The following is a 19,539-nucleotide window of genomic DNA, read 5'->3' as shown; positions in this document are numbered from 1 at the left end:
GTGGCGAGAAGAAAGCCATTGCTGAAAAAAACAAACAACAACAACAACACCCCATATCAAATCCAATTTGGATTTTGCCAAAAGGCATGTGGGAGACAAAGCAAACATGTGGAAAAAGGTTCTCTGGTCTGATGAAACCAAAACTGAACTTTTTGGCCTTACTGCAAAATGCTATGTGTGGCGCAAAGCCAACAGTGCTCACCTGTCTGAGAACACCATCCCCATGGTGAAGCATGGTGGTGGCAGAATAATGTTGTGGGCATCATTCCCATCAGCACGGACTGGGAAACTGAGGGCAAGATGGATGGAGCCAAATGCAGGGCAATTCTAGAGGAAAATCTGTCTCAGTCTGCATGGGACCTGGGACTGGGGCCAGATGCTCACCTTCCAGCAGGACAATGACCCTAAACACACAGCCAAAGTTACACTGGAGTGGTTTCAAAACAAGAACCAGAATATCTTCAAATGGCCCAGTCAAAGCCCAGACCTCAATCCGATCTAGAATCTGTGGCAAGACTTGAAAATGGCTGTTCACCAACAGCCCCCATCCAACCTGACAAAGCTTGAGCAATTTTTGCCAAAAAGAATGGGCAAAAATCTCAGGATCCAGATGCGCAAAGCTGGTAGAGACTTACCCCCAAAGACTCACAGCTGTAATTGCTGCCAAAGGTGCTTCTACCAAGTGTTGGCTCAGTGGGGTGAATACTTATGCAACGAAGAAATGCCAGTTTGTTTTTGTTTAATTAAATTTGTGCCACAATAAAAATATTTTGCAGCTTCGAAGTGTTAAGTATGTTGTGTAAATCAAATGGTACAAATGCCAATTAAATCCCTTTTAATTTCATGTTGTAATGCAACAAAATGTGGAAAAGCCAAAGGGGGTGAATACTTATGCAAGGCACTGGAGATAATTTATCCCTTGTACTGGTACTGCAGTTACAAAATGTGTATCCAATGACAGTATCAGACTCCAGTACAGAATGGAAGATATATGTCAAAAATGCCTCAAATGGTCTCTTAAAATGACTGTAAATGTTATGAGGGAACTCTTTGCTACTAGCAAGTTTAAGGAATTGAGGTATCACATGTTTGAGGACAAACTGGGAATAGATGGGTCTACCAGAATATAATTGATCATTTGAAACCATTAGATCAGCTTCACATAAAAATACCTTTGTTGTGTATAATGTGAGTATAGCTGGATTGGGAAAGTTAGGATAAGAAGAAGCAACTCTCAAAATTATTAAGGAAAGCTAAGACCTTGAAAAAAATCAAGCACCTTTTAATTTTATATTGTATCACATGGAATATTCTGATCAGACAGGAAAAAAAAATGGAATACCAGACCAACTGGAAGGAATTTGGTCTGGCACATATTTAAAAGAAAGGCTAAATTTGGAGGTTAATATAAAGGGGCCAGAATGATAGGAAGGTTTTATATGGGGCTCCAATAAAGGCTGGAGAATGCGTATCTCATTTGAACTATATTTTTGCAGGCAGTATAAACAGATAAGTCTTGGCCTGCCTCTGACTTCCCTGAGGGGCCACCCATTTCTGTGGCACACATTAAAGACATTAAACATGGAGGCAGTGACAGACTTTGTATTTCTAGGTGCAAAGATTACTGCAGACGCTGACTGCAGCCAGGAAATCACAAGACGTTTACTTCTTGGAAGGAGAGCAATGACAAATCTGGATAAAATAGTTAAGAGCAGAGACATTACACTGACAACAAAGGTCCGCAGAGTTAAAGCAATGGTATTCCCCGTAGTAACCTATGGCTGCAAGAGCTGGACCTTAAGGAAGGCTGAGTGAAGGAAGATAGATGCTTTTGAACTGTGGTGCTGGAGGAAAATTCTGAGAGTGCCTTGGACTGCAAGAAGATCAAACCAGTCCATACTCCAGGAAATAAAGCCAGACTGCTCACTTGAGGGAAGGATATTAAAGGCAAAACTGAAGTACTTTGGCCACATAATGAGAAGACAGGACACCCTGGAGAAGATGCTGATGCTAGGGAAAGTGGAAGGCAAAAGGAAGAGGGGCCGACCAAGGGCAAGATGGATGGATGATATTCTGGAGGTGATGGACTCGACCTTGGGGAAGCTGGGGGTGGCGACGGCCGACAGGAAGCTCTGGCGTGGGCTGGTCCACGAAGTCACAAAGAGTCGGAAGTGACTGAACGAATAGACAACAACAACATTATCCTCATGGCTAGGGAAGGCCCCTGGACAGTATAGGATTTGCCTAGAAGTTTTCAGATTGGATGTAGATTGGCAGGTTCTGATCCTAGCAAAATTGTTAACATTTAACTGGAATTCTTCCTGTTGGATGGTCACCTAGTAAAGTTGTAGGAATCCTTTTTTAAAAAGTACTCCACCTGATCCAGGGACTTTTAGAGTGTTACAGTGCAATCCCATTTGCTCAGAAGTATGTGCCGTTGAGTTCAATGGGGCTAACTCCCTGGCAAGTGGGTAAAGGATTGCAGCCTTAGTCTTCTGGATATATGGTTTTGCTATATGCCAGGTTCTTCCTTCAACTGTTGCTACTCTGAGGAAATGTAAAATGTATCATTAATGAGAGCAGGCTGGCTTTAGAAAGGCTTGGACTATGATAGACCTGTCTTGTATGTTACATGATCTACAGTTCAATCCTTACTCCCTCAGATAGCCCTCCAGGAGGGGTTAGGATGGGGCTGATGTCCCCTTTTGCTGGTGGAGTGGAGACATCCCCCCTGGAGGACCCATTTATGCCCATGGAAAGCTCTCCAGATGTAAATCTACAACCGGTGGTTTTTCCACCAGTGAAAGCCCATCGAACAGTGTGTCCTGGGCGGGGGGTATATTGATCCTCCATTCCCCTATGAGAGGGGACTCAGATATGGCAGCCAGTAGTAGCATAGCTAATTCTCTTCCTGAATTGTTTTCAATGGGTATGTGTGTTAATTTTAAAATGAAAAGAACCAGGATGCCACAACGTTGGTAGAACTTTGAAAGCAAGGGAAGATATACTGCTTCACTCCACCCTGACCCCACTTAAGATTGCTCTGATCTCTAAATATGTTAAGGGTCAAGGGAAAAAAAAAAGGAAAGGTTCCTCCTGTGCAAGCACCGGGTCATTACTGACCCCTAGAGGGACACCACTTACGCTGGCGTTTTCATGGGAGACTGTAGCGGGGTGGTTTGCCATTGCCTTCGCCAGTCCTGACTACCTTTCCCCCAGCAAGCTGGGTCCTCATTTTACCGACCTTGGAAGGATGGAGGGCTGAGTCGACCTGAGCCAGCTACCCGAGACCCGGCTTCTGCTGGGATCAAACTCAGGTCATGGGGAGAGTTTCGGTTGCAATACTGCCACCTACCACTCTGCTTAAACATTTATTTGTATCATTTCTTGATTTTAATTTAGCTTTTGATCTAGTAAACAAGTATTGGCTGTGACATACATTGGCCACAACTAATGCTGATAAAAGGTTACTGTTGTCCATGCTGGGTGGGGAGGATGGGATTTGTAGTCCAACACATCTTGAGGCAACCAAGTTGGGGAAGACTGTCCTATAAACTAGATGGAACCAAGCTCACCCACAAGGAGGAATTGAACATTCTTCTTACCCACCTAGGGCCCCATCCTATGCATGTTTAGACAGCTGGCTGGGGAATGCTGGGAGTTGTAGGACTTTTTGCTGCCTAAACATGCATAGGATTTTGCCATTAGCCAGTCCTCCTCTGGCTGCCTATTATCAGCAAGGAAGGGTAAGGGTGGACTTGTATAGTTGGTCTTACTTCTCCAATAATCCTGTCCATATCATTTGGTTTGTTGTTGATGTTCCGTCGTTAAGTCGTGTCCGACTCTTTGTGACCCCATGGACCATAGCACGCCAGGCCTTCCTGTCCTCCGCTCTCTCCTGGAGTGTGCTCAAGTTCATATTCATTGCATCGGTGATGCTATCTAGCCATCTCATCCTCTGCCGTCCCCTTCTCCTTTTGCCTTCAATCTTTCCCAGCATCAGGGTCTTTTCCAAAGAGTTTTCTCTTTGCATTAGGTAGCCAAAATATTTGAGCTTCACTTTCAGTATCTGTCCTTCCAATGAGCAGTCAGGGTTGATTTCCTTCAGGATTGACTGATTTGACCTCCTTGCAGTCCAGGGGACTCGTAAGAGCCTTCTCCAGCCCCACAGTTCGAAAGCATCAATTCTTCGGCGCTCAGCCTTCCTTATAGTCCAGCTCTCACAGCCATACGTTATTACTGGGAAGTAATGAGCATTACTCAATATTGCAGCTTGAGATCGATAGGCATATGGTCAAGAAACACCTAATTACTTTGAATGAGTTCAAATCTCCAGGGCCAGATGAACTGCATCCTAGAGTAATAAAGGAACTGGCAGAAGAACTCTCAGAACCGCTGTCTATTCCCTTTGAGAAATCATGGAGGATGGGGGAAATGCCAGATGACTGGAGGAGGGCTAATGTTGTCCCTGTCTTCAAAAAAGGGTAAAAAGGAGGAACCTGGGAACTGCAGACCAGTCAGTCTGACATCAATCCCTGGGAAAATCCTGGAGCAGATTATAAAGCAATCAGTTTGTAAGCACCTTGAAAACAATGCAGTGATTACTCGAAGCCAACATGGATTTGTCAAGAACAAATCCTGCCAGACGAATCTGATCTCATTTTTTGATCAAGTCACCTCCCTTGTGGACCATGGGAATGCCATAGACATAATATACCTCGACTTCAGCAAAGCTTTCGACAAAGTCCCCCATGATATCCTGATGAGCAAACTAGCTCAAAGTGGGCTAGATGAAACAACGATCTGGTGGATCCACAGTTGGCTACAGAATCGGACTCAAAGAGTGCTTATCAATGGGACCTTCTCAAACTGGGGAGAGGTAACGAGTGAGGTACCGCAGGGCTCAGTCCTGGGCCCAGTGCTCTTCAACATTTTTATTAATGACTTGGAGGAGGAGGTGCAGGGAATGCTGATCAAATTTGCAGATGACACAAAATTGGGCGGGATAGCTAATATCCTGGAAGACAGAAACAAAATTCAAAGTGATCTTGATAGACTGGAGTGCTGGGCAGAAAACAACAGAATGACATTAAATAGGGATAAATGCCAAGTTCTGCACCTAGGAGAAAGAAACCAAATGCATAGTTACAAGATGGGGGATACGTGGCTCAACAACACTACAAGCGAGAAGGATTTTGGCACTGTTGTCGATCAAAAGCTGAATATGAGCCAACAATGTGATGTGGCTGCAAAAAAGGCCAATGCCATTTTGGGCTGCATTAATATAAGCAAAGCTTCCAAATCCCGGGAAGTACTAGTTCCCCTCTACTCAGCACTGGTTAGGCCTCATCTGGAGTACTCTGTCCAGTTCTGGGCACCACACTTTAAGAAGAATGCAGACAAACTGGAGAGGATTCAGAGGAGGGCAACAAAGATGATCAGGGGACTGGAAACAAAGCCCTATGAAGAGAGACTGAAAGAATTGGACTTGTTTAGCCTTTAGAGAAGACTGAGGGGAGATATGATAGCGCTCTTCAAGTACTTGAAAGGCTGTCACAGAGAGGAAGGCCAAGATGTCTTCACGGTCATCCCAGAGTGCAGGACACGGAATAATGGGCTCAAGTTACAGGAAGCCAGATTCCGGCTGAACATCAGGAAAAACTTCCTGACTGTAGGAGCAATACGACAATGGAACCAATTCCCTAGGGAGGTGGTGGGCTTTCCCACACTGGAGGCCTTCAAGACGAGGCTGGACAGCCATCTGTCAGGGATGCTCTGACCTGGATTCCTGCACTGCACAGGGGGTTGGACGTGATGGCCTTGTAGGTCTCTTCCAACCCTACTATTCTATGATTCTATGATTCACCTGCAAGAACAATTAGGCTGGTGCTAGGGCCTTCTTGGTAGTGCCCCCCTCCCCGCCTGGAAGTCTGTTCCAGTTGACAATTACCAGGCCTGTTTTACAGGTCTTCAAATGGGCTCTAAAGATTTACCTGTTCCCTTGGCCTATAAATGAGTCAGTTTATTGAGTGCCATATGGGGCTAGCTGGTTTTAAATCTTAAATGTACTACCCTCCATCAAAAACTAGATTTAAAAATTGTCATGTTTTATTCTTATTGGTTTTTATCATTGTTTTGTTGTTTTTGAAAGTTTTAATTTTGTATGATTACCTAATATCAAAGAAGTGGCATAAGAATGGCATTGTCAAAGCAATCGCCCCAGGCCATTTTTCTACAGGATCCTAAACCTGCACATGTCCACTAAAACTCCTTCCAGCCCATCTGGTTTATATTCATCACAATTTTTCCTGGATATTTTAGACTGCCTAACATTTTGGAATAGAACGAATTTCCATCTGCCCATCCAGTGCAGTGGGTTACAAGATCCTTTCATCGTCAGCTGAACTGGTAAAACAGAAAAGTGGAAAATAAGAAAGAGAGGGAGAAAGGAGAAATAAAATAATAGGAAAGGAAAAAAGAAAGAACTGGAATGGAGCTATGTGTGTTGCAGAACCCAGAGTCAGAGAGACCACGGAGTGAAGGAAAAAGAGATTCTTTATTTAACGCGCGGGCTTAAGGCTGGAATCATTTCCAAAGAGCCAGAAGCCCCGATTTACATTAGCACATTGGTTTTATAGACATTGTGACACATATGAAACGGCTCCTCCTCCCCCTCCCACATGGGGTTGCAATCCTCAACATTTTTTCTCTTAGCACTATTGTTTATAATACAAGAACTGGGTTATAGGGTAGTAGCCATGATAAGGAGAGAACAGAAGAGAACAGCAGAGAACAAGATATACAATTGTATGACCTTTGACAAGATAAGGAATTCCTGTGTCTCGTCAGCTTACAACAATATATTCAAGGGAGAAAGAGCTCAGCAAGAACATGAAGCATGAGACTGCATGAGGCTACTTAGTCTGACCCCCGATATGGCTGCTACATTCCCCCCTTAAATGCATAATTTCATTACAATTATAGCATTTCTGATAACTATACAAAGCTTTTTGTGACATACATATTACTTAGCCTCTTGTTGGGCTATTAGAGCATAGAGGGCAGCAGTTTTACTAGCTGAGACATAAAACAGATTGGTTAAACAGCGCATAAGACAAGGAACGCAGAGACATAACAGAACTTTTATGAACAATACTGGTAGAATTAGGATGAACAATGCTTTTAAGCCAGCTAAGATCTGGAAGCCAAGGGGTTAACTAATTGAGCTAATTGTTTTGTCTTATTGTTTTGTTAGCTACTATATTGTGCAGCTTGTTGATCTGTTCATCTACAGCATTGCCATTATTAGTTAAGTTAAAACAACAGAGCTTTTGGTGTGTCTCACAACTTAAATGATGAAGAAGGAAGAGGTAATCTATACCAGCTCTATTTTCTAGAACTGCACCTCTTAGATCACGCAACTCTTTATTTAACAATGACAATGCTCGTGAGGTGGCATTTATGCTTTTGGCTAAGCTGCAAGCTAAGCAGTTGTTCTTTAGACCATTAGCCAAGGCTAAACCTGGAACCCCAACTAGTGACATTGCTAAGGCCAATTTTTCTGAGTCAGAATATAACTGCACATGACTATTACAATTTTTAGTTAGTTGGAGTGCTCGAGGCTGCCGTTGATGGATTTTCTCGGGCTACAGGGGAAGAATTGGCACCAGTTCAATTGGCGGCTGAGGCAACATGGGTGGTTATCAGACAAGTTGGCAGGAATGAATGACCAAGTGCGGGAATTACATGTCTAAAACCATCCATGAGGCAAAAGTATGTGGGCATCATTAAAAGATATGTTTTGAATTTTATTACAGTGGAAGGGGGCCAGGGATAGCTTTGTATTTTCTGGAAAAATTTTTGACAATTAAGCATTTGTGCACACGTAGCATTTGTTTCAGCAATGATGGGGGTGCGTAGAGTGAACTCTGTAGGGGGTAGGATCTTTGCAACCATGCCCCAATTAGCATTTTGGGAATAAGTTAAACTTACACCATAAACTTTTAACATGGTATCTTTTTGAATTTTCTCAGGATGTCTACAGACAGGTATTAGGCAAGAGCTAATAAGCCTGTTTGCAGGTATACCTCTTGGCAAACAAAAATGTTTTACTCTCGTGATGTTAGCCAGGTGAAGCCAGTAATTATCAGCAAATCCCTGGGACAAACTTTCTCTTTCAGGGGCTGGCCCCCCTTTTTGCACCTTATTAAGGAAACACAATGCAACACTACTAACACTACAACACGCATGTTTGATCTTCTTTGGGATCTGACCGTACGCTGGGCAGCTATTCACCTGGCAAGCTGCAGTAGGGTCTAGTCCCCTTCTTCAATTCTCCAGTTGCAGGTCTGACCGTACGCAGGGGGACAGTTTCCCGGTGTGTCCACAGTAAGGTCTAGCCTGAGTCTTCTTACTGCTTTTTCAGAATGATTTTTAAAGGATTTTCAGGATTTCTGTTTACAGTCTACTCTCTCCCTCTCTCTCTTTTGACTTGTGTCCAATGTATCCAGGGTTTAACTCCAGCTGCTTTCATAGCTGTGGGGGTGGAAAGTATGACAGTTTTCAGTCCTCTCCATCTGGGAGTCAAAGGGTTATTTTTCCCTCTTTAACTCATACTTTAACTCTTGGTTGGAAAGGATGAACTTCTGTGATGGGAATGGCTTATTTTTTTTAAGACAAAGCGACGCTGGGCTTGAAGACCTTTGCTCAGTGTTTGGACTTCTTGTTTAAGGCTAACGTTTGCTTGCTCTTGATGCCACTCCAGTGTCAATCATGAAGTCAATGTCACTGCCCCTCACAGTCAATGTCACGGCCCCTCTCAAGCTGTCTCCCTCTTCGCCCATTCTGGCCCCTTTGGTTTTTTCCTTTGTGTATTTGATTTATTTTATTTGGGCATTCATGCCACTAATGTCCATCTTGTCCACACTGGGCACACTGGTTCTTTTTTAAGAATCTTCTGCCTCTGCTGGGTCTTCTTCTTTTCTTTTTTCGTTTACGTCTTCTTGGGCCTCTGGGTCGAGGGGGGTGTACTGGCGATAGGCATCTGAAAGACGCTCCAAGTGCGCTCTGGGGCCTCGGTGGCACCTTGCAGCACTTTAGACACTTTGGTCATATTAATTGACTTCTTTATACCTGCCTTTCATGGCTTTTAACAGCAGGCTTTGATACTGGGTGAGGCGCTCCAGCCCCACTTGTGTTTTGGGATTCCAGCGAGGGGGGGGTTTATTTACAAGGAGACTTTATTGGGTAACTTACAGCACACAGGCGTACTTAATTTTTGGATCAGACAGCTTCTCTGAACCACGAGCTATTGGGCTAAATGGGTTATTTATACCATACATGTTACCCATAACACTAGCAAGCATTTTCAGCATAGGCTAGAAGTGTTTGGTTCTCAGGCACAGCTTCCTGTAAACAACTTCGCTTCCCAAAGTGCTTGATAACACTTTTTATTTATTAGTATGGGAAGACAAATTTTTTCTCTTTCTTTTGCTTTCTTTTTCTTTGCTGATCTGCCTGTATTGCAGATCATGTTTCAAACTTTTTATATAAAACTTTCTGCTCCATGCACCAGCCTTGTCTCTTTATTTGTCTTTTTCAAGTTAAACTTCCTTAAACTTTTCTGCCTTACACTAGTCCCAATGACACACATTTGGGATAGGCTCTTCTTCTCCTTCTAGTTACACTTTCTTCATTTTAAAGAACTATTACATTATTGTGGCTACTTTACCCCAGGTAATAAGCTCCAGGCACAATCAGCTGCTTTTAATTTACCCTGGGGGCAACTATGGCCACGCTTCTTTTTTACAAATGTTTTTTCTTTGTCTTTTGCCTTTTCTTTTTCTCTCTTCTCTATCTGTCTTCTACTTTCTCTATTCCTTCTTTTCTACTTGCTTTTGTCTTTTCTCTTCGTCATCCATTGGGAACCACACTTAGTATCATTTGGAGTTGCAACTAACACTAATCTGCAAATATCACATATATTTTATGATATTTAAGAAATCATAAAATATACACAACAAACTTTTTCTGCAATTTAACACAATGAATGGAAAACACTTTTTGCATGGTAAGGCATGATGGAGCAGATCCAGCAATTATACTGCTCTTCTGGCTGAAAGCTCAGGGCTCATCAAAATCAAGGGACAGGCATACCCACACACACAAAGAGTTCTAGGTCACCATTTTTGCATCGGCAACTCTATGCTGCATGAGTTCTGGCAGAAGGAAATCTAAAAGTCACAGATCAAACTCAGCCTGCTGTACACTGAGCTGACTACAAACACAGACACATGGTCTACAGCGATGAGAGTTCAAGTTTATCCAAAGCTTCACAGCACTGTCCATGGCAAGTCTTTGACAATTTAAAATTTTAGTTCATGTGCAGAGTGTCTCTAAAAAGCCCAGACATTGATGGAGGCAAACAGAGAAGGCTCTGGGCAATGAAGATGCGATGTTTCCAGCAAAGGCTCTCCACTTTTGCATCAGTTTAAAAAGGGAAAGTGTGGCCCTACACCCCTTCTGACAGACAAGGGCCTTTAACTTTTTTAGCAAGGCCTCTATCTAAACAGAGCGGCACAGCTCAGCTCTCTAGCCGTGACGCTTTAACCTGGGCAACTCCTCTGTAAATTTTATTTTACTTCTGTCAGGTTCTCTCACAGACATTTTAAAAACTTACTCTTTTTTTTTCTCTTCTAACCTGGTACACGAAAGCACTGAAACACTGAGTGCCGAAACTCAGGACGCTGGGGGGTGATGGGCATCGCTTTATACTTGCATTTTTCAGGCAGCCATTAATCTTCGGGGAGGCGGTGGGGTGATTTGCAGGACTTCAAAGGCAAACTTCTCAGTTTGTTTGTATTTGTAAATCCCAAGCTCAAAACAGGACAGGATGAGGTACAGGGCCACCAAATTCTTGCTTTGGCACGGGCAACAAATAACTCGGGTTAGCTTTCTTCGCTGGGGTCTCAAACAGGAAAACAGTCTTAATTTAAAGTTGTAACATCACTGACAGCGTCAGCCAGCCAGCTACACAGATCTCATTGTTTTTTAAGACAGTTGCTCCAATATCTTTTCTTCTCAATCAGGTTGGGTCTCCCAGCTTACACAGTTTATTGCAGCTTTCAGGAGCATGGCAGTAGCATGATTTTGGCTTGGCCAGGAACATGCTGTCTGGTTTCTTGGTCTCTTTAGCACACATACTTAGGCAGTGTAACACTGGACACTCAAATCAGTGAGATTTCTTCATTGCAGGGAATCCCACGGCAAAAGCTTAATGGTTACGCTCTTCAGAAATCATATAGCTGATGGTCAGTAGCTACAGGCTCTATGCAATTTTAACACAGTTCAAAGCTAAACACGGTTACCTTGACAGAGATCTTCAACGTGCTCTTTCCGCTTCATTCTGCTTTGGGACAGTCTTATGGCACACTTTTCACTCGAAGAGGGGTCTAGCCTGTGCTCTGGGGGCTGATTCTTCACCTTTATTTTCTATTTTGCCTTCATCTTCTGGGTCTTCATTTTCAGTTTCCATTTCTTAGGGATTTCATCTCAATTAGGCGAGGTGATGATGTTGCACAACTCAGAACGTTGTGGGCAATTTTCCTGCCCCCCCTCTCTCGGCGCGCTAGGCTAACAGCTACTTCTTCGGCCTTACACTCTCACGCTCCCACGCTTTGTTAAAAGCCAGACTGTCCTGCAACATTTTTCTAATTAACAGCCTCAGATCTTGTTTTTTTTCCTCTCAGCTCAACCTTGAGCTTTTTGCTGTTTTCTCTTTCTATTCTGAATCTTTTTAAAAAAACCTTTTCCCTTCTTTGTTTGACATACATCTCAAGGGGGTGCAAGGTTTGCTTCCCCCACCACCCATAGCCTCCCTCCTAAATTGAAGACAGACACAATTAGGGAATGGGAATTGGTCAGTGAGTAAGGGGTCTCACTGGCCGACACAAGAGGATTTTTCACACCACGCACTTTGCTACTGGCCTGGGCACCCGGACGGTCAACGGTATGCTTCAGAAACCGCAGTAGCCACTCACACAATCATCAATCTCTCCACTGCATCCATATGTCCCTCCCACCCACTTTTCCCACTTTTTACCAGAGCGGAAAACGGCTTCCCCAGCTTCCTCAGCTTCCTACTGAGTACTGGCGTGCTAGGTACTGGCGCCCACTCGGGGGTGTGATCAGGCCCCCCTTCTACCTGCAAGGAGTAGGTTCTTTTGTATACGTATACCACCAACACTGACCTTCTTCATAAGGCGGGGCCCTCTTTTTTTCTGCCCAGTGGCCTTTCTCCCTAAAGGCAGGGCCCTCTTTTTCCCATATACTTGCCTTTCTCCTGAAGGCTTCCAATGTGGGTTTCAACTCAATTGCAGCTGCGATACAGGCAGGGCTCAAGTTCCTTCCTCCGCTTCCCAAGGTTCTCTTGCTGCTCGCTGCCGTTTGGGCGATCCCGGTGCAGGCTTTCTCCCATTCACTCGACAAAAAGGTCGGTGGCGCCAAGAAAGGGAGGCATGCGCCGAGCTCGTCTTCCCGGTGCGGCGATCAAGAGCAGGCAACTGCCACCTGTCTGGCTCAGAGCCTGCCACATCCGAGTCACGGCACCATTTATGTTGCAGAACCCAGAGTCAGAGAGACCACGGAGTGAAGGAAAAAGAGATTCTTTATTTAACGCGCGGGCTTAAGGCTGGAATCATTTCCAAAGAGCCAGAAGCCCCGATTTACATTAGCACATTGGTTTTATAGACATTGTGACACATATGAAACGGCTCCTCCTCCCCCTCCCGCATGGGGTTGCAATCCTCAACATTTTTTCTCTTAGCACTATTGTTTATAATACAAGAACTGGGTTATAGGGTAGCCATGATAAGGAGAGAACAGAAGAGAACAGCAGAGAACAAGATATACAATTGTATGACCTTTGACAAGATAAGGAATTCCTGTGTCTCGTCAGCTTACAACAATATATTCAAGGGAGAAAGAGCTCAGCAAGAACATGAAGCATGAGACTGCATGAGGCTACTTAGTCTGACCCCCGATATGGCTGCTACAATGAAAGCATATCTTTCATCTTCTTTATAATTTTAAGTGATTTTCATCATGTATGTCATTTTTGGAGCATGTAAGTGGATATAAGTGTACAACATCTTTCCATGGGAAAGCTCACCAGTGCTTCTTGATTACTGATTTTGTTTATTATTAAGAATTCTATACTGCCTTCTTTGCTAAAAAAAAAAAAAAGCCATCAAATCAATGTACAACAAACTGAAAGCAAGAAAATCATAAAAACAAAAAGTCATTACTAAAAGCCAGTGTGGTGTAGTGGCTAGAGTGTTGGATTGGGAGTTGGGAGATCTGGGTTCTAGTCCCCACTTGGCCATGGAAGCTCACTGGGTGACTTTGGGCCAGTCACAGACTCTCAGCCCAACCCACCTCATAGGGTTGTTGTTGTGAGGCTAAAATGGAGAGGAGGAGGATTATGTACGCCGCCTTGGGTTCCTTAAAGAGGAAAAAAGTGGGATATAAATATAATCAATCAATCAAATCATTAAAACAATAGCACACTAAAATGGTTATTGCATTGTCTTTTCCTTGCTTGGTAAGCACATTTACTCTTCTCAGAGGATATTAAAGATTTGTCATATGCTGTGCCACAGGTGTTTCTCAGCTTCTTATCACTGTGTTTTTGTTATCAACTACAAAAGTCACACATTAGTCATGCTTTTCATAAGCAAAAGAGTTTGCTTTGACGCACAAGCACCTTCTCTGCCTTCCTCAGATGTTGAACTTTGGACTTCTCCATGGCTACTCTAATATTTGTTGAAGCAGGCAGTTCCTTGGGCCTAGCAGACTGCCATTTGCTGCCGTCACTGCCATGTAATGGGCCCCAAATAGGTTGTAGCTTGTGTTCTGTTGGACTTGTCGCAAGTCTTCCATCAAGGACATTTTAGCCGTCATCCCTGCTGTTTCACCACCCCCAGCTCCCCAGAGAGCCCGGTACTTCTCTTGGCTCTGCTAAGCAGGAGAGGGCATGTTGTCTGGGTAGAAAGAGTGAGTTGGGTAAGATATCACAATATGTTACAGGAGTTCCTTAATTTTTTTTTTTTAAAGGTTGAGAAACCACAGGCATTACACCAACTCTGCAGGGTGGTGATTTTTCTCTAGTACACCAGTACAGTTGTGCATTTGTCCCATCCACCCCAACCCCATAGCCTATGATGCTCACTTGCAACATTTCCATGCAACATTACCACCTTGCAACATTAAACACTGCAACAGTGGTTCAGAGCCAGTGTAGTATAGTGGTCTGAGTGTTGGACTGGGACTCAGGAGATCTGGGTTCTAGTCCCCACTTGGAGATGAAGCACACTGGGTGACTTTGAGCCAGTCACTGACTCTTAGCCTAACCTACCTCACAGGGCTGCTATGAGACTAAAATGGAGAGGAGGATTATGTAAGCCACTTTGAGTTCTTTGCAAGAGGAAAAAAGGTGGGATATAAATGTAATAATAATAAGAATTAATAATATTTAAGTGCTGGATTGTATCTCAAGGCCCATGCAACTTAGAATCATGGAATCATAGGGTTGGGAGGGGCCTACAAGACCATCGAATCCTCAGTGGAGGAAGCCTGATTCCCAAGAGGTCTCCCATCCAAGTACTAACCAGGGCTGACCCTGCTTAGCTTCTGAGATCAGACAAGATCAGGCGCATCCAGCCCTTTGTTACAATATCACCAGCTGCCTTCACTGCTCTTGCAGGATGTCAGGAAAGGAGCTTCTTCTTGACTATTTGTTACCTCAAGGAAGGCACTCCTGCACACGGTTGGAAGACATCACACTCTTTCATACAGAAATGCTTTTGTGAGTGAGAAGACCTAGATACTGTGAAGAGTGGGGCTGCCTTGTTGGTCTCCTCTGAAGTAAGCCCCAATCCTTGCCATTGGAACCAAGCTGCAGCAGTGCAGGTCCTGATAGGAAGGAAAAAGGACAGAGTAGCTGGCTCTGGACCACACTGTATTTCTGCTCCCGTCTTTACTAATGCAGTGGCAGAGGCCAGAGACCACATGCAAAGGATGACAGCTTAGGACGTCCTCGGGAAGGACTGAGGAAAATCTCTCTCTCTTTTCTTTGCTGGTGAATTAGATTAACACTAAGAAGGTACTTTATTGAGCTTCTTACAGTGACAATACTAAAATTAAATTGATTCTCTTGAAATTTGGAAGAAAGGCCTTATTATCCTACTGAACTTGGTCCTTTTTTTGATTGCCCTAAATGATAAGAGACTTTGATATCTTAATTTTTAATATTTATTAAGCAAGAAGTATTACCTTGGATAAATTTAGAATTTGGTCTAGATGCCCAACAGACTGTAAATTCTGATAATCTACTTCTATGTACTCGAAGCACTTTATTGAACTGGAAATATTAGCCTGGATGAATTCAGTTGTAACTGCTCACTGGACTAAAAAGTATGATAAATTGCCTCTATGTACTGCAAGTATTTAAATGTTTTCCTTAATGTAGATGCATCTGAAACCCAGTTTTTTAAAATTGTGCTAAAGCAGCCTTCCCCAACCTGATGCTCTCCAGATGTTTTCGGCTGCAACTCTCAGATTCCTAGCTATTGGCCATGCTTGCGAGGGCCTATACATGTTGAAGTCCAAAATATCTGGAGGGTGCCAGAGTGGGGAAAGTTGTTCTAAGAACTGGAGACTTTAATAAGTATCTTCATAGTGAAAGCATTTTAAGTGATTGGATTAATAAAACCTTAAATGTGTATATACTCACAATTTTTATGGAATTGAATTAATTTATATCTGAGAAATGAATTGTATAAGCTCTCGGGAGGAAGTGAGTAATTTAATTGATTTCTGCTAGGAAGCAAAAGCATGGATGCTTTTCTGTCTGACAGAAAGGCACATTTATGGAACAACTGAGTGGACAAAGCCAAATTATTGCTCATTTTTAAAAAGAAGAGCCCTTAGAAAAATAAAAGTAAAGAGAGTAAGGAGGAAGAAAATGACTTAAAGAGTCTACAGACATTTACAGTTAATAATTATGTAAAGTCTGCAAGTGTGAGAAGAAATTTGGAGAATGTGAAATGGCTGAAAGAGATAAAAGACCATCAAACAGAAACAGAAAAGCAATTTAATCAAAATTAAACAGAATTAACAGCTTGTAAAGAGAAAGTACAGAGTAAAGATACAGAAAATAAAATAAAATAAAATAACAGTTTGAAGAAACTCACAATGAGAGAAACAAGCAAACAAACAAATAATAAAACACCAAACAGGGAATTCCAAGGTCTCTCAGAGGAAACAGAATTTTCAAAATTGATTGAGTGCCTTGACCAAGCTCTTAGAAAAGGAGGATAAACAACTGACAGGTGTGAGGGAGAGCAGTCCTATGGCCAGTAGGCAGTGTCTAGATGGCCATAGGGTTTTTTGGGTTCTGGGAACCGAGCTTGGAGCCAGCGATCTGAGCTCCATTCCCAGAAACACACTCCCCTCCCCCTTCCCTGCTGCCTCGTAGGTGGCACTGTCCTTCCCCGTCTCTGCACTCATAACCGGAGTGGGTGAAAAGGGGGCATTCCCGGGGCAGAGAGGGGAGGAGCCTGCGGAAGCATCATTACACTTCCCATGTGCCATCTGGAGAGGAGAGGATCCCTTCTATGCTCTACCTGCCCTTGTATTGGATTGTTGGCTGCCTCTGAGTTCAGAGGCGGCCGATTATCCCAATAGGTTTGTGGCCTTAGTTGCATTTAATAGTTGGAAAGTCAGAGATGAGATTTTATGGATTGCATGACACAGGAAGCCATTGATGATAGATGCTTAGGAAAGCGTGATTTTAAAAGATTTGCACCCTGAAACTCTTCTCAGACATTGGGAATTCAACTTCTCAGCTGAGAAATTAAGGCAAGAGAAAGTTAGATATAGATGGGGTGTACCAGGGATGGGGAACATGTGAACCTCCAGATGTTGTTGGACTGCAACTTCCATCAGCCCTAGCTAGCACACAGAATGATTACAGATGATGGGAGTTGTAGTCCAACAACATCTGGAGTATATAATCTCTCAGGTATACCATTTAAATGAAAGATGTTTTTATCAAGTCAGAATGGATTGAATAGGGATATCGGAGAAATCTGTAACAGAACCAAATGAGTTCAGATTTTCATGAATCTGACCCATGGATTCTGCAGAGGACTGGCCTTGCTGCTGTGGGGTGGATTCTGCGGGCTTGTGGACTGGTTTTCTAACTTTCCTGAATTTTGCGCAAATTTCCTCAGAGAAAAAAATAAAAAAGACCAAAAATGTGCATTTCCCCCATAGGCTAGAGCAAAATAAATAAATAAATCACATTTGGGGGAAACTGCACATTTTTCCATGTGCGCATCTGCACCACTGCGCATTTGTGCAATGTGACTTTGCGCAAAGTTGAAAACAAAGAAAAAATCTGATTCCATCCATGGGCATATAACAGAATGAAAGTCACCTGACCATCCATGAAAAACAGATGGAACAGATTTCACGCAATCCAGATATGCCTACAGTTAAAACCATTCAAGATGCAAAACATTTATATAATAGGAAGCAGTTGCTGCTAAATAAGTCTAGTTCAGTAATTGGCTGTTATGGCAGGGCATGTCAAATCACCATCCTTTATTTCGTTGGTGTTATGTCTTTAGATGGTAAGCCTGTGGGCAAGTACCATTTCTTAATCATACGAATGCTGCTCTGAGTGCCTTTTCAGCTGAAGAACAGGGCAACAATGCCTTAAATAAACAAACTCTGCAATACAAAGAAATGAGATGTCATCTTTGTTATGAAAGGAGAAAACTTACATGTTATTTCTACAAGAAACACAGCCAAGGAGAGGAAATGTAGAATATGGGAAAGAACTTAAACTTCAGAGGGGTGTATACTCCTTTTCAAGGGAAGGGGTGTGGCAGTAATAATAAAATATGATATTATACAGAGAGTGAAAGACATGAAAACAGATGATGAGAGCAGATATTTAATGCTGGTTGGTTTCCTGGTTGGATAAGATATAACTTTGGGAAAGATCTAAACACCAAATGTAGCTAAAGTCTAGTCGTCCCGTCCCCCCCGCCCAAATACACATGAAAGCGCTAGAAGAAATAGTCTGTGGTCAAACTGTGGTAGGAGTGGGTTTCAGTGAGCTACAACATCTTGGCCCATCTAACAGGAATCTTACTACTGATATTTTTCCAAAATTATTTTAAAGAATGAGAAGAAAACCATTCGACTGATATTTGGAGATATGGTCATATAAATAGGGAGAACATTTGGCGACAGGGGGCGGGGGCGGAGGACACCTCAGGGGGAAAAAAATAAATCAAATGCAACATACATCAAGATTTGTTCTATGACTTTTGTGCATTGTGCTCTTGTATCATTTACCTGGAAATTACAGGAGGATAATGAATTTAGACAGTAATCTATTAAGCACTTTGGGGCAGATGATCAGAAAACATGAAATAATTTAAGATCTTCATTAAGATATTTTTTAACATCCCAGGACACAGTTTGGGCTACTCTCTTGGGTGCAATGGAAGCCTACCCATGAGGGATAAGTACATACAAGGTTTTTAAAAATCTGAATCTGTGTTGTTGCACTTTGTAATTCACTATTTATTTATGTATCTGCTCTTGCCCCTGCAGCTGCTCATAGCTCCATGCTTTATCTTTACACTAGAAAGAAGAAATAAAACCCACAAACCCTTGTCCATCTTGTAAAGTGTAAATATTAGAACACCCTTCCCAACTGAAAGTTAGGGCGCAATCTTATTGAGATAGACAACAGCCTCCAGACGCTGATGCCTATCCCATACAGGGCAGTTGGAGCATGGAGGGAATCCTCTTCTCTGTCCTCCAGCTGCCCTGCATTTTTGGCTAGTGCAATTTCACATGTCTAGCCAGGGACGTCGAAGTGTGTGTGTGTGGGGGGAGCTGCACAGCACGTAGGAAGCTTTGTAAAGAGGCTTCCACGGTCTCCTCCGCTCCCCGCCCCTGGGACTGCCCCCTTTTTGCCCTCTCTGTGCTCCATTCCTGAATACGGAGAAGAGGCCAGCACAGAAAGAACCATGCTGGCGATGAGGGGACTGCGGAAGGGGCAGGGAGTGCGCTTTCTGGGAACCAAGCTCAGACCTCTGGCTCTGAACTTGGTTCCCAGAAACTGAAAAATCCTAATGGCCTCTAGACAGTGTCTAGTGGCATAGGATTGCTCTCTTATTTGACTTTCATCCCCTCACCCCAAAGCCCCCAAAGGTCCACCTCCTCAGCATCTCATGGGAACAAAGTTCTGATGAAGTTGGAGGTTTATGCGTTTCTTCTGCCCTGTGCAGAATTGGCTGATGCAGAGTAAAGGAATACAAGATACACCAGGAGGAGGGGACACCTCAGAAATGTATAAAGGAATGGAGGAGTTTGGTTGGGGCAGACAGTGATAGTGTAAGAATATTTACTCACAAGTGTGTTCCTATTTTCATCAGCGAAATGCTGAGTGGGTATGTA

The 19,539-nt window shown here is 43.2% G+C and overlaps 1 protein-coding gene across 1 annotated transcript in view; it reads right to left on the bottom strand.

Moving 5' to 3' along the window:
• LOC146341919 (serine protease 27-like) overlaps window positions 1-12,717 on the bottom strand; it is a 40,482-nt gene extending 27,765 nt beyond the window's left edge. The window contains exon 1 of the mRNA XM_084805261.1: window positions 10,778-12,717. The gene's annotated coding sequence lies outside the window, so the exon portion shown is untranslated. The remainder of the gene's footprint in view (window positions 1-10,777) is intronic.
• Between the last annotated feature and the right edge of the window lie 6,822 nt (window positions 12,718-19,539).

The sequence above is a fragment of the Heloderma suspectum genome, chromosome 6 (assembly GCF_057233095.1).
Source record: "Heloderma suspectum isolate Gila_16-S chromosome 6, 16-S_ref, whole genome shotgun sequence".
NCBI lineage: Eukaryota > Metazoa > Chordata > Lepidosauria > Squamata > Helodermatidae > Heloderma > Heloderma suspectum.
Note: the sequence above shows the minus strand (reverse complement) of the source record. Positions and strands in the feature narration are given on the sequence as shown.